The sequence below is a fragment of the Ictalurus furcatus genome, chromosome 12, assembly GCF_023375685.1.
Source record: "Ictalurus furcatus strain D&B chromosome 12, Billie_1.0, whole genome shotgun sequence".
NCBI lineage: Eukaryota > Metazoa > Chordata > Actinopteri > Siluriformes > Ictaluridae > Ictalurus > Ictalurus furcatus.
This window is the reverse complement of record NC_071266.1, coordinates 16,988,423-17,004,379: the sequence shown is the minus strand read 5'-3', so window position 1 is coordinate 17,004,379 and position 15,957 is coordinate 16,988,423. Positions and strand designations below refer to the sequence as shown.

Below are 15,957 nucleotides of genomic sequence, written 5' to 3'. Positions count from 1 at the left end.
TTCGAGGCTGACGTTTGGCAACTCGAACCTTCAGCTCCCTCCACAGATTTCCTATGGGATTAAGGTCTGGAGACTGGCTAGGCCACTCCAGGACCTTAATGTGCTTCTTCTTGAGCCACTCCTTTGTTGCCTTGGCCGTGTGTTTTGGGTCAGTGTCATGCTGGAATACCCATCCACGACCCATTTTCAATGCCCTGGCTGAGGGAAGGAGGTTCTCCCCCAAGATTTGACGGTACATGGCCCCGTCCATCGTCCCTTTGATGCGGTGAAGTTGTCCTGTCCCCTTAGCAGAAAAACACCCCCAAAGCATAATGTTTCCACCCATCCCTACAAGTGATGTAATCGGTATGCAGCCATACACCATGTAACACCGGTAAGATCAAGTTCAGGTTCAAGTGGCTTTATTATCATTTCTACCATATACAGCTGGAACAGTACACAGTGAAAGGAAACAACGTTCCTCCAGGACCACAGTGCTACATAAAACAAGACATTAACCACATGAGACGACACAGAACTAAATAGGATCTACACATTTTCACATAAAGTGCACATGCAAACGTGTGCAAACAACACAAGACAGGACAGTACTACTAAAACAGGACAATAGGCACAGTAGGTGACAGTGTAGCGCCGACCAGTTCACAGTTTTAGTGTGAAAGTGTCCAATATAATAGGTAAAAGATAGGTGCTAAAGAATAACAATATAATTTAAAAATGGTATAAATGTAAACATAACATGCTATGACTTAGTATTCAGCAGATTAGCTTATACCAAATATGAACATAGCAGTTATTGCAGTAGCAGCTAGGTAAAGTGTATATATAATACTTTTTAAAATATTTTTAATGAGAACAATAGCAGCAAAAATGCAATAGAGTCAATGCAGTAACGTGTAAGTATTACAGTGGGAGTGCGATGGTGTTCAGTTCAGAGTGCGGGCATGTGTGTGTGTGTGTGTGTGTGTGTATGTGTGTGTGTGTGTGTGTGTGTGTGTGTGTGTCAGTCCAGTCTCTGAGTATTGAGGAGACTGATGGCTTGGGGGAAGAAGCTGTTACACTGTCTGGCGGTGAGGGCCCGAACGCTTCGGTACCTTTTACCAGAAGGCAGGAGGGTGAAGAGTTTGTGTGAGGGGCGAGTGGGGTCATCCACAATGCTGGTGGCTTTGCAGATGCAGTGTGTGGTGTAAATGTCTATGATGGAGGGCCTTCGCAGAAAGCAGAGACCCTGCTGGGCTTTCTTGTCTATGGAACTGGTGTTGAGGGACCAGGTGAGGTTCTCAGTCAGGTGAACACCAAGGAATGTGGTGCTCTTGACGATCTCCACGGAGGAATCATCAATGTTCAGTGGAGAGTGGTCACTCTCCACTGAACAACAAACATCTCTTTTGTTTTATCCACATTCAGAGACAGGTTATTTGCTCTGCACCAGTCCGTTAGCCGCTGCACCTCCTCTCTGTATGCTGACTCGTCGCTCTTGCTGATGAGACCCACCACGGTCGTGTCATCGGCGAACTTGATGACGTGATTGGAGCTGTGTGTTGCTACACAGTCATGAGCAGAGTGAACAGCAGTGGACTGAACACACAGCACTGAGGGGCCCCCGTGCTCAGTGTGGTGGTGCTGGACATGCTGTTCCCGATCCGGACTGTCTGAGGTCTCCCAGTCAGGAAGTCCAGAATCCAGTTGCAGATGGAGGTATTCAGGCCCAGTAGGATCAGCTTTCCAATCAGGTGCTGAGGAATGATTGTGTTGAATGCTGAACTGAAGTCTTTGAACAGCATTCAAACGTAGGTGTCGTTTTTGTCCAGGTGGGTGAGGGCCAGATGTAGGGTGGTGGCAATGGCATCATCCGTTGAGGGGTTGGGGCGATACGCGAACTGCAGCTGGTCCAGCAAGTTAACTGGACAAGCAGCTGGACTAGCAAATTAACATCAGATTAAAATTAACATCAGATTGTTTTGATTAACATTATCATCAGCTGTGGCACATATATGATACATTTGTGTATCGTAAGCAATCCTCCATCCTCATAACACTAGTCCGTACGCACAATAGCACACTTTGATTCTAGATGTTGGAATTTGTTTCCCTCCTTATCTCGACCGAGTGGCATCTCCCTTGCTGCTTTAGTTCAGTCCCACAGCATCTGCAATTTCCCAACTACCAGACTTGTGGTTAGGTGGGGTCTCACTCAGTGTACTTCCATTCTCCCTCAGCGTCTGCACTCAGTTTTCCACATGCCCTGCTGTCTATCCAACTGGTCAGCCTGTGGCTAGCACAGCTGAGGCCATGTTCATAGCTAGCTCCTATCTTTGCCACTTGCCAACAACATCAACACTGGAGTCGATTTCCCTCCGTTTGCCCCTCATTCTCAATGGCAATTGCAAACCCCATAATCATGGCACTGCTCAGCTAGCCCACTACGTTAACCACATTTTTGAGTATTTCACCCATATTAACTACAACAGTGACTAGCAAGATATGTTGCAATACTTGGACTCATGCAGCCAGTGTCTGAATTCCCTGGAAGTCCAGCACCAATTACATGTTCACCAATGTTAAGGAAGCAGCCTTTTGGTTGGACACCTCCAATAATGACTGTGCAATGATGCTGATTCTGACACGGCATACCACATTGCAGATATAGCCCCTTATTCAGAGTATAATCTTACCCAGGTGCTGCAACCTAAATAACTTGATAGTCACAAGCACCAACGCCCAGTGATACTTAAGGGGCCCAAAAACCTAACTGATACTCTCTAGATGTATGTGCAACCTGGTATCACACATAGCTCAGCCCACACAGTTCAACACATGTTGGCATATGGTTCTTCTGAAAGAAGCACCCACCACACTCCCTCATATGCCCATCATGGGATCTTCTCTTTGCTGGAGTCCCTTACAACCTCTCCTTGTGAGCCCATGCAGGATGCCAAACTAGATGCTTTGGCAATTGAACTTACAGAACTCCATGAAAGTGAACCTGTAGAGCATTTCTTCTGATGTTTAGTATGTTCCCTATTTCAAATGAATGGAACCAATGCCAATCCATCAGAAACTCTATAAGAAGATTCTAGTGAAAGATGGCCTTTTGACAATTGTAATTATTGTAAACCCTACATTATATCTCACTTTGTGACTTGGTTGACGGTCTCAGCATTCATCATAGGAGGTATCCCACAGTTATAATACCTGTTTGTGGTGTTTTATCAGCAGAAATATACTGATATATACTGAGTCATATACTCAACTAGCATTTGCAGTAACTCCTGGCTGACAGTTTCACTTGCAACTTTACTCAGCTTACCTATTAACTGTTATAGCTTTGTCAGTTATACACAACCACTAGGTAATAAAGCTGCATATTCTGTTAAACTAAAGGTGGCCAACAGTCTTTTTCCCATTTGTCTTCAGTGTACAAGAAATTAAGCTATGGTTGCCTATGAATTTCATTATAAAAACCACGGTAGTTTTAAAATGATAGACTTTTTAACAGCAAAGTGAAACTACTATGCATTGAGCATCCATAATTTTGGGGACAACAACAATTCACTCCCCTCCAAATGTTAAAGGGACATGGTGCCCAGAAATAAAAATTATCTGCTACAGGTCCAAACAGAAAATTATGTACTCAACACAACACAGTGGGTAAATTTCTTATTCCATTTCTGTGCCAAGAGCAGTCATTAGTCTTACTAGTAGATTGTACTCTTGTCTCTTTTTTCTCCTCTGTACCTTTCATTCACTTGCTGCTGATCAGCTTTGCAAGTGCAAACAATAATTGCACTAATTGGACTGACTGACTCTAGCATCAGCAAATCAGCTAAATAGCTATGATCTATAATAATTACCAAACATACATTTTACATGCTTCTTTGTGCCCCTTGAGTCAGTGAACCCTTTTAGTCACGACCGCTTATTCACTCATTCAGTGGGTCAGTATTTCAATCAGTGAGTTCATGAAGTCCTGTTTGGGTTTGTTCAACCCACACTAGAGATTTCCAGCATTTCCATGCAAACTGATTGTTGTCTGCCTTAAAGAGATGCATGAGCACACTGCACATTTGGGCAAACCATGCAACTGAATGAATTGGTGAACAATCTGAACGAATCATTTAGCTGGACAAACTCTAATGGCACAAGTCACTGAAAAAAAGTCACATTTCAATTCAGACACACAGAGCACTGCTTCATTCTAGTTCAAAGTTTTACACTTAGTCAAGCAGTACTGCATACTGACTGTCCTCTTCTGCTTGAGAATGCACTGAGTGCAACACACAGAAGACCAATTGAAGTGAATGCAGACTATACAGGACAGGCAGGACAGGACACAGCAGGACTGGCAGCAACCTAAAGGCACACGAGCAGAGCAGCTGTTCATTTTTTACAGCATGAGCACTATGTATACAGGCAAGATATGTGGTACACATGTGTAGAACACATTGTGGCCAAAATGGGATGCATGTGGTCAATAGCAATACCCAGATAGACTGATGATGCTCGATTGGTGCTACATGGCCCAATGTGCACCAAGAAAACATTCCCCACATCATTGTACCACCAACACCAACCTGAATTGTTGCCACAGGGCAAGTTAAATCCATGGACTCATTCTGGTGATGCCAAATTCTGACAGCAGAATTTGAGATTCATCAAACCAGGCAACATTTTTCTTGACAATTTAACTGTCCTGTTTCAGTGAACTTATGCCTACTGTAGCCTCAGATTCCTGTTTTTGGCTGACAGGAGAGGAACCCAATGTGGCCTTCTGCTGTTGTAACCCATCCACCTTAAAGGTCCATGTGTTGTGTGTTCTGAGAAGCGTTTCTGCTCACCACATGCATAAAAAGTGATTATTTGAATTACCATAGTCTTCCTTTCAGCTCGAACCAGACTGACCATTCTCCTCTGGCCTTTCTCACAGGCCAGCCACAGAACTGATGGATATTTTGGTTTTTTTGCACCATGCAGTATAAACTCTAGATACTGTCTAGCTTGAAAATCCCAAGAGGTCAGTGGTTTCTGAATTTCTCAAACCACCCTATATGGCACCAACAACCATGACATGGGCAAAGTCAATGAGATCACATTTTGACCCACTCTGATGTTATTTACTAAAGCTCTTGACCTGTAATATGCATTGTTTTATGTGTTGGATAATTACATTAATTAGCAGTTGTACGGGTATTTCAAATAAAGTTGCTGGTGATTATATAGGTATTTGCTCTCTGACAGGCAATTCTGGAATATGGAAGGAGATGGATAAGCCGGTGCCCTGAGATGGATTGACAGTTTCTTAGCAGGAGGCAGAAGAGATCGGTTTGTCTGTGTTCTAATGTCTCAAAATTAGATTAAAGGTTTTTTTTCCAGACCCGCCCTAGTGAGCACAAACACGCACAGCAAAATAGTGAGGAAACAAACCAGAAACTAAAACTGCTTTTCTGAGAATTTCAACTACCTTACATTTTGTTTCTCTGTTAAGCGCTGACATGACCGTCTGGCTAAAGTGGGGGCATGATGGGATGGTGTATTTGGGCTCCAATGTCAAGTATGACCAGTAGCATGTGAAATTCACTGACCATGACCAGTAGCCAAAATACTTAATGTTCTGTGACAGAAAACGGCCTCATATCTTTTGCCATGAAAACACAGATGCACCTTGTGATCTCCGTGGCTCTCGCACTCGTCGCCACAAGCGGGGCTGCAAATCCGCCGGTCAGTGAGGTTTGGCTTATTAATAGCTCTTTACATGCAGACTGAAGTGACTGGAGCTTCTTGGTGTGGTGACGGTTTATATGCTGCATCATGTTTATTGTGCTATTAGTGTATATTAACATCTTGCAGTATCTGCACACAGTTTTTGTTTTGTCTGTTAGCACCTCACCGCTTTCATTTTTAGTTTGCCGAAAGCCAAAATGCCACCACCTCTGATTTGAATGAGGATGGGGCATCCTGAACATGAACATCTACTCTTGCCGCCGCCATGTTTGCTACTAATGCTACAACTTGCTGCTATAGCGCCTGAAAAGCGAGGTCACAGTATACAGCTTTAGCACCCCTGCTGTTTAGAACGTGTATCATAATTTATCATCTCAACCGACTTGAATCGTCACATATTTTCATTGATTTTCAATCAGCTCGCAGTGCATCATTACATCCCTAGTGGGCATGTTTGTGGTATCAATGCTTGTTTTTGCTACTCATGTTTGGAAGATACAGCACATTGTAATTTTGCTGTCCATCAATTGTTGACTGTCAGCGAAGCTAAATACCGGACAAGCAGACATGTGCTACTATACACAAGACCATAAGGATTTGGGAGAAACTTCCAGTTCCTGCTTCCTGCTGATCTACTATTACAGAGGAGGGAATATAAGCTTAATTACATTTAAAATGTAATTACACCTCACATAATATAAGTGGTATTTTCTGATAATTTGGCTACTTATACTGCAGTCTTGTGAATGTACTGTTCATTACCCAGAGGTATCATATAGACCAATATAATACGATTTACAGACCTAGTTAACACCTGTCTAAAAATGTAGAGCAAAAAGATACCAAGTGGCAAAAAAGAAAACGGGGATGAGAGAAAAAGTTCATACAGATTCTTCATAATAATATTCCAGGACTTTCAGGGACTTTTCAAGATATTTAAAAAAAATAATAATAATTTCAAGGACTATACAAGAGGTGTCCATCCATTCATTTTCTGTACTGCTTATCCTACACAGGGTCGCAGGGAGCCTGGAGCCTATCCCAGGGGACAGGGGACACCTTGGATAGGGTGCCAACCCATTGCAGGGCACAATCACACACATATTCACACACCCTTTCAAACACTACGGACAATTTAAAAATTCATGGGACCTGGGGGAGGAAACTGGAGTACCTGCAGGAAACCCCCGAAGCACAGGCAAGCTCTGCACATGCAGCACAGTAGTGAGAATCGAACCACCAACCCTGGAGGTGTGAGGCAAAGGTGATAACCAGTAAGCCACCGTGCCTCTCACAAGAGATGTCATTCAAATATATTCTTTATTTTTCTTTTTAAATTCCAAAAAATGTTTATAATAATAATAATAAAAATAAAACAACCAATTTTTATTATGGTGCCTTTTCCAGCCATGCTGGACTAAATTAGCATTTCCCAGGCATTGCTTGGTCTTCACCATAACGTCTGTATTCAGGTGAGTGACAGGAGCACTGTTGCCAACAACTTTCATTGGAAAGTCTCTAACTGTCGCTAGATGATGTCATACGCTAATTAGCATATTAATTACATCATCGCATCATATTTGCATTCTGCCTAATGTCAGCCCTTTACATCTGTTTACTTCTCTCCTACTCTCTGTGCTCACTTACTGTATTTTAATACAGCCGACTTCCCAAAAAGGCTGTTCTCATGTACATATTTTTTGGTTTCAGACAATGGAACGAGTGTGAAATAGTGACTGAAGAGGGGTGTAACTTCAGCAGGAAAGCAAGACCTCGGGGCAGCACTGGTGACTCTCTTCTATGGAAAAGTAGCTAAGGTTTGCCCAAAAAGTCACTAGATTTGTCGCTAGGTGCTTATTTGAAAGAAAAAAAGAAACTAACAAAAAAAAAAAGTCAGTAAGGAGTCTGAAAAGTGGACAGGAGCTGTCTCTGTCACAATGAGTGAGTGAAGAGAAGGGCTGCAGCTTGGAGTCATATTTTGACTGAAAAGGATATATTCATGTGCTATTGAAAATGAACACTTTAAAGTTTTTAGCGATTTTGTATTTATTGAATTTTTATAATTCAAGCACTTTTTATGCACCACTAGATTTTTTAAAATGACTATTTTCAAGGTTTTCCAGCACTTAAATTTCAAAAAGCCAAATTCAAGCACCTTGTACGACCCCTGTTTTAAGACTTTAAAGTGTGAATAAACAAATTTATGCCAAAAAAAAAAAAAAGGCTGGATGGACTCATTCCAATCTAGTCGTAAAATGAAGTACAAACGTGGTAAAGTTGATCCAATTTTACAAAGGCATATTACAACTAGTTAAAAGATACAAATCAATAAGCACATGACAAAGATTTAATCATAAACATTCAATATGTTTCAGGGTGGAGTTTTCTTTTAGGTCAAGCTCGGAACCTATATAAACATGCAGCTCGGGTTAAAGAAAACAGCTTGGATAATTATAATTATTGGATTCAAAGAAAGATGTAGAGCACAACTAACACATATTTTTATTACATCTTCTCTTGGATTAGATTATTCAAGAAGGTTTCTCTCATTTAGCCAAATGTTAACTTTCCCAGAGAAAGCTGCCACTGTAAACAAAGATATTCAACTGTATTTGTGATACTGTTAACCCAAAACCCAAAATTAGCTCACTCACTGTGTGATATAACCCTTCATGCATACAAGGTCTAAGGTGGAATTAAAAGCAGCTTAGTTCTAAGACGATACTTCAGACACTTGATAATGAATAAAGCGTTTTTAAAAAGAATAAGGTACAAAGCGTAATGAACTGAACTGATCTTAATTAACATTGACCTTTAGCCCTTGAGGCAGCCATTAAGTGCTGCTGTATTGATTCAGTGCCTTGTGTTTGGGATCGCTGTGACCTCATTGTGCTTTTGGATGACAAGTGTGTGAAGTGAATGCTTAGACAGCTCTGGTGAGACATATAAAAAACAGTCCTTGAACAAACAGTATTATAGTTAAAGATGGCACCGATCTCATATTCGATGTCTGTATCAGGCAAATATCAGCAGAAATTCCTGCTCAAATATCAGATGTGGAAAAAAAACTGAATCAGATTCGGGTTCTATAAGAAATATAACCTAAAATGTTAGCTAGCTATTTAGTAATATTAAACTGGAATCAGATATTTTATTTACATTATCAAATTTTGCAAACATCTGCAAAATATTTGAATAGAAAAGCTGTGGTTTTGTGCAAGGCATGACGAAATTTTCAACAATCATGTGGTTCCCAGCAGCATGTTCATAATAATTCAATCCATATTCAAGATTTATACACCAAATGGCTGTTGTCGTATCAGGGTTTCTTGACGTCAAATGAATTAGGACCAGCTCAAAAAAAAGCAGAGGTAAGGTCTGCTATACAGTAAATTAGTCTCATCGCATGGTTTGGTGAAGCTGGTCATTTTAAGCATATTGTATTGCTTAGATTAGTGAAGCGATTGTGGACCAGCTATAGTGTATAAGAATCTGTCTTTGTTCAACCCAGTTGTACAAATGAATGAAAATAGTTTCATTTAACTTGTTTGAGGTACGTTTCATGAAGCCAGCATATTCAGCTATTAAACATAAATAGTTTTGTGCCATATCTGTCATCTGTTTTTGATATGAAGTTAAAAAAAAAAGCCCGGTATGGCGATTCTATAATAATTTTTGCCAGGGGTTGTCCATCCATCAATCTTGTATACCGCTTATCCTTTTCAGGGTCACAGGGAACCTGAAGCCTATCCCAGGGAGCATCGGGCACAAGGCGGGGTACACCCTGGATGGGTGCCAATCCATCGCAGGGTAATACATACACATTCACACACCCATTCATACACTACGGACACTTTTGGACATGCCAATCAGCCTTAATGTAGAAGTTGTAAAATAAAAATCTACAACAAAGTTTGTACTAAAAAATAAATAGGATGCTTAAAACTTTTGCACAGTACTGTAGGTGTGTGTGTGTATGTGTGTGTGTGTGTGTGTGTGTAGCAGTGTGGGAAATCCGGTCAGACGGTTCTGTGGCTGAATTCTGGAAAACAGCCCAAAAATGAAATTAATTAATTAATTTTTTTTTTTTTTCTATCAATAATACACTTTGACATCACTTTTTACTAAACAAATACATTTTACCAAAAAACTCAACAAAAATCAAAACAGGGAAGTGTTTTTATTTCGGATAATTTCTAACCTTCCCTGTCTGCACATGCCATCAGTCATCCTAAATATGTGTACAACCATGCTATGTGTGCTTATCTCATGCAATGTTTACGTTTTTGGATATCCGAAATGGACATATGCCTAATCAATTCAGTTTGTGATCAGATACCGGATTAGACAATCAGGAAGCTTTAAAAATGTTCCAATGGCCTAATAAAAAAGCATCAGTAACAAGAGATTTAGGCAACAGCACAGAACTGACTGTAATTATTTGAGCACCGATATCAACCTGAACAGAAAATCAATGAGGAGAAGATGACAAGGCTTGTGTTTAAATGCCTTGAGGGACTTTTACCACAAGTGATGAGACAGAGGCTGACGTGGATGATGCTTATGCCCGAAGTGAGAACTTATTTTATTGTAAACTTATTAAAAAAAAATTTTCATAACGGTACAAACTGAGTGGGTAAGACATTGGACTTTTAATCGAAAGGTCATGAGTTCAAATCCCAGCATTGTCCAGCTGCCATTGCTGGGCCCTTAAGCAAGGCCCTTAACTGCTCCATTATATAAAATGAGATCAATTTAAGGTACTCTGGATAAGGATTGTTTTTTCAGGTGCAGTCAGAGTTTAAAATGTTACACCTTTACTTCTCTTACAAAAGAGAAACTAGTTTTAGTTCTGTCCTGCAGTACCATGTGAAGGGTTTCCCCAAACCACTGCATAGCAGTAACTCTGAAAAACAAATTATTACTATTATTATTTATTTATTTATTTATTTATTTATTTTTAAAGCAGCCAGTGTGAGTATCAGTGACTAAACAACACTGGCATGTCCTCAGGCTGTTTGTAAACATAAACAAAGCAACGTCAAAGTGGAGCTGAAATGACTGATGGGACTGCCACTGTTCCATCACTGCATTTAATCACTTCTCTCCAGTTAAGGACAAAGCCTCCATAAATTCCGACTAAAGGAAAATTATTCATTTCTTTATTCACCTTGTTGTTTTGTCTCGAGCCACGGAGGTTTAAGAAATAAAAATTAAAAAAGACGCTCGTGCACCCGTCTTTAAACATTTACACACTTGCACAGTGATAGAATAAACCTACAGCCATCCTACTTGATTATTTCAGAGGAAAGTGCGTCTTCTCTCGAGTTTTCCGTCCGTCACTCACCTTTAAATGAAGCGCAGTGCGGTGAATCCCGGAGTTATTAGCGTGCCACTGTCACCGCGCGCGTGAAGAAAACACAGTTAACGTGCAGCTGTTTGAAAGAAAAAAAAAGAAAGAAAAAAAAAGCTGCGACGTGCGCGAGCTTTGCTCAGCTGATTCCTCCAAAGCCACGAGGGCAAGGAGCTGTCCCGTCGCCCCGCCCACACCGCCACGCCCCCTCCTCACGCCTCCTTTAACCCGTACCCTACTTTTATAATGTATAATATAATGTAAGAATATTATCACTATTAAGAATTTTGTTAAGACCTTTTTGAGAAAAAAAAAATTATAGTTACACTTTATGGCCATGTTTGTGGACGCCTGGTCATTAGACCCATATGTGGTTCATTCCCAAATTGTTGACACACAGTTGGAAGCACACAGTTGTATAGGATGTCTTTGTATGCTGTAGTATTACAATTTCTCTTCACTGGAACTAAGAGGCTCAAACCTTTTCCAACAATGCTCATGTACACAAAGCGAGCTCCATGAAGATATGTTTTAGCAAGGTTGGAGTGGAAGAACTCTACTTGAGTGGCCTGCAGAAAGCCCTGACCTCAACCCCACTGAACACCTTTGGGATGAACTGGAACACCGACTGCACCCCAGACATCCTCACTTAACATCAATGCCTGACCTCACTAATGCTCTTGTAGCTGAATGAATAAAAATGCTGAATGAATAAAAAAAATAATTAAAAAAAGCCATGCTCCAAAATCTAGTGGAAAGCCTTCCCAGAAGAGTGGAGCTTATTATAACAGCAAAGGGGGAATAAATCAGGAATGGGATGTTCAAGATGCACATATGATATGATGTGTTATTGTCAGGTGTCCACAAACAGGCTGCTCAGCATGTTGACACAAAGACCCCAAGGAGAAAAGTACAACCCAAATTCCAAAAAAGTTGTGACGATGTGTAAAATGTAAATAAATGTAAATAAAAACAGAATGCAATGATTTGCAAATCTCATAATCCCATATGTTATTCACAACTGAACATATCAAATGTTTAAACTGAGGAAATGTACCATTTTAAGAAATAAAAAAAGGTCATTTTGAATTTCATGGCTGCAACACGTCTCAAAAAAGTTGACATTTATTTACAATTTACACAGTGTCCCACCTTTTGTAGAATTGGTGTAGTAGAAGGAAAATGAATGAATTATAGTTGTAATAATAGTGAAACAGTGAAATGATAGCTATGATCCTTTGCTTGCATAGCTGATGAAGGACTTTTTTCAAAACATTCTATGCTCATCTATCTATCTATCTATCTATCTATCTATCTATCTATCCACTCCAGATAGAAACACCATTTAAACAAAGGTTGTTCTGCCCTCTACTATCACGTTGTATTTAAATGAATTTCTCCAACTGTCTCTTTTGTTGATGTGCGTGATGATTTTGGAGATGTTTTGTAATATATTGACTCTAGTAAGTTGCACTACAGATACTTATTCAGAAACATGAATAAATGTGTGTTTAATCAGCCCAGTTCAGGGCATCACATAAAATTTATATTATCCTGAATTAATTTTTCTGTATTTTCTGCAAAGACAAGTTATGCTTATCTCTGTAGTATTTTGAGCACTTCTGAACAACTTGTTGGCCTTTTTTTTAATTAAGTAAAAAATCCTGAGGAGAAAGGGCAAACAATGTTCACTATCATGGTCCCCTAGTTATACATGTATGTGTGCACAAGTATTTTTGCAAACTACAGTCCCAAATATTGACACTTCTAGTGAAAACCAAAATAAATGTGTTTGACAATTTCACTGCAGCCTTATCTAAAAAAAAAAAAAAAAAATTCAATATATTGGAACACTGGGAACATTGGCAATGAAACACACCTCTACCTCTGAATATACTATTTTTTCAGGTTCAATGACAGCTTATGTTCTGTTGGTCTGTTATATGTTAAATCCTGAATGGCATTTGACAAGGCTTGGATGAAGTGATGAATGAGCCCTGATGTGCCTGATCCACTCCTCTGCTAGACCAGATGTGCAGGGCTACATAAAATTCTGCTGGATCTTAACTGCTGGTAGATTATGTTCACAAACTTCCAAAACTAGTCAGTTTTTCCATTAGGTCACATTGGCATGACATAGCTGTTGAGTGAATAGGATATATAACTCCATGCTGTATTTATATCTGTTTTTTTCTAAACTACTGTGTGAAATTGTTGTGGAAATGCATAGAGGTTTAATGTGTGTGAGAAAAAGGCACTGTGATTGATCATTCCCCCCCTCTTTTTTCTTTTTAAAGGGAACCTTTTCTTTGAAGGGAGCTCTGATTAAAGGGTCACCAACTCTTCTGATTTCTGGCAGCAAGTCACAATCTTACACCGAGAGAAGCTAAGAGCTAAATAACTTTTTTTGTATTTGTCCTTTGTGAGAGTACTGTGAAGTGTTGGATTATGGTGTGAGAGTTTACATGCACTTATTTATCTTAAGTTAGTTTTGTGCATGTATTACCAGAAAGAAATATTTCACCATGCTCCCTACGCAGCTTCCTCTTATACATGTAACATAAAATTAAGATGCTGACCCAAATGCACACCTCTGCCCTGTGTGCATAGAGTTTGCAAATTCTCCACGTGCTTCAGGGGTTTCCTCCGGGTACACTGTTTTCCTCCCCCAGTCCAAAGACATGCGTTGTAGGCTGATCGGTATCTCTAAATTGTCGGAAGTGTGTGAATGGGTGTGTGAGTGTGGGTGTGTGTGATTGTGCCCTGCGTTGGGTTGGCACCCCGTCCAGGGTGCCCCGAGTTCCCTGGGATAGACTCCAGGCTACCCACAACCCTGTGTAGGATAAGCAGTGTGGAAAATTAATGGATGGATGTACCCAAATGCAACACAGTTAAATTATCTAAACATCTGTCTCTAAGCAAGCATCTGTCTCTTCCAAACATTGAATCAGTTGTTCTTCTGTACCAGAAATCTAAAGTGTTTCATGCTGGATTGGACGTCTTACACTGGATGAATTCCTTGGCAGTTTCTCGGTTAGCAGTTCCAGGACCCATGGATATTTGACATGAGCCAAACCTGGAGAGACATGCCACTCTCTGAGACAAATGAGATACTATTGACACCATACTTGTCTAAGGTATTGTACGATTCACAGAGCCTCATAGTCTGTTGAGATTACTGTAGTGCTTGTACAGTAGGTGGATGTTAGAAGGAGAGTTAATTCAGAGTGTTTGGCAATTTAGTACTTAAAATGCCTTTGCTATGTTCGAGAGATGAAGCATAGTATTCAATGCCACTGGTGGTTCTCAGAACTGAAATTTCCCACTTTCATTTAAAATCTCAAATAAACATTGGTTTACCACATTAGTACACACACTCGTTTCCTACACTGTTGTGTAAAAATACCACTGCTTCCTCTGGAGGAAGTGTTTGAAGGGCCTAGATGTTTTGTGACGTTGGGTTTTCTTCCCACCAACCCATAAACAGAAGAGAAAAGTTAGTCAGCCACAGGACAGAACCAACATCTTTACTTTCCTTGGAAAAATATATATAATAATGTTCAGGAAGTTGACAACAGAAATATGCAAACTGCACTTCTGAAAGCGCTATTGTCACTCAAGTTTATGTGTATGAATTGTGTGGCATATATTACTTCCTCTGAGAAATTCACTCGAAGCCTATCTATTTTTTTTCCTTCTTACCATAAAACATAATATTGTTCTTTCTAATCACTCAGAATTCCTGTCATTCCTGCTGGGAACTGGTGGAAGGAATTTCAGGAGCCTTCAAACCAGCATTGTTTCCGTTGGAGAAAGCACAAGGCCCATGGAAGCGGGAAAGCTACAGTCCACGCTATTTGATTTGGCCCTTGACTGAGAGTTGCCACACCATCCTGCCTGCCATCTGGCTAGGCATGAACTTTAAAGATAATCCGAATACTGAGAAAACACTGCGCTCTTTTCTTTCTTGCACCTGCCATTTATTTCGCTGTACCACCAAAAAAGGAAACTCCATTAAAAATATTTGTACAATGACCAAGAATTTCATTTTCACACAAAAAGGAATTCTTCCAGGGTTTTCAGGCTCTGTGACTAATTTCAGTGAGGCTGCCAGTAGTATTTTCTTTGTCAGGATTCCACAATGTTGAAAAATGTATGTTGTTTATGTTGCTTTATTGATTTTCTGGATATTACTGTAATCAAAATTAGTCAGAAATGATCTACAGATTTCACTCCTTCACCCATTCACTTGATGTAACTGGTCCTGGCTAGGGTTGCAGTGGATTCCGAGCATATCTCAGGAACAATGGGTGTGAGGCAGGAGTACACCCCAGATGAATGTCCATCCATCCATCCATCTTCTACCGCCTTCTCCTTCTTCAGGGTCACGGGTGAACCTGGAGCCTATCCCAGGGAGCATCGGGCATGAGGCGGGGTACACCCTGGACAGGGTGCCAGTCCATCGCAGGGCACAATCACATATACACTCACACACCCATTCATACACTACGGACACTTTAGACACGCCAAGCATGTATTTGGACTGGGGGAGGAAACCGGAGTACCCGGAGTCCCCCGCATAGGAAGAATATGCAAACTCCGCACACACATGGCCCCGGCGGGAATCGAACCCTGGATGTGTGAGGCGAATGTGCTAACCACTAAGCCACCACGCTTAGACTTTTAAAAGTCTTCTTTGACTTTTAAAATTTTTCATTCAGTCAATTTGTCCTGCTCAGGGTCAAGGTGGGTCTGGAGCCTATCCTGGGTGATACTGGGTGACAGACAGACAGGAATACACCATGCTCACACACAAATACTGTATAATAATCCAACACAAACAGTCTTATGCAGCCGAGGCTCTGCTACTGCTGCATCTAAAC

General features: G+C 40.6%; 1 protein-coding gene across 1 annotated transcript in view; it reads right to left on the bottom strand.

Moving 5' to 3' along the window:
- The window catches only part of grb10a (growth factor receptor-bound protein 10a), a 61,540-nt gene extending 49,579 nt beyond the window's left edge, over positions 1 to 11,961 (bottom strand). The window contains exon 1 of the mRNA XM_053637349.1: positions 11,069 to 11,961. The gene's annotated coding sequence lies outside the window, so the exon portion shown is untranslated. The remainder of the gene's footprint in view (positions 1 to 11,068) is intronic.
- Positions 11,962 to 15,957: the final 3,996 nt, after the last annotated feature.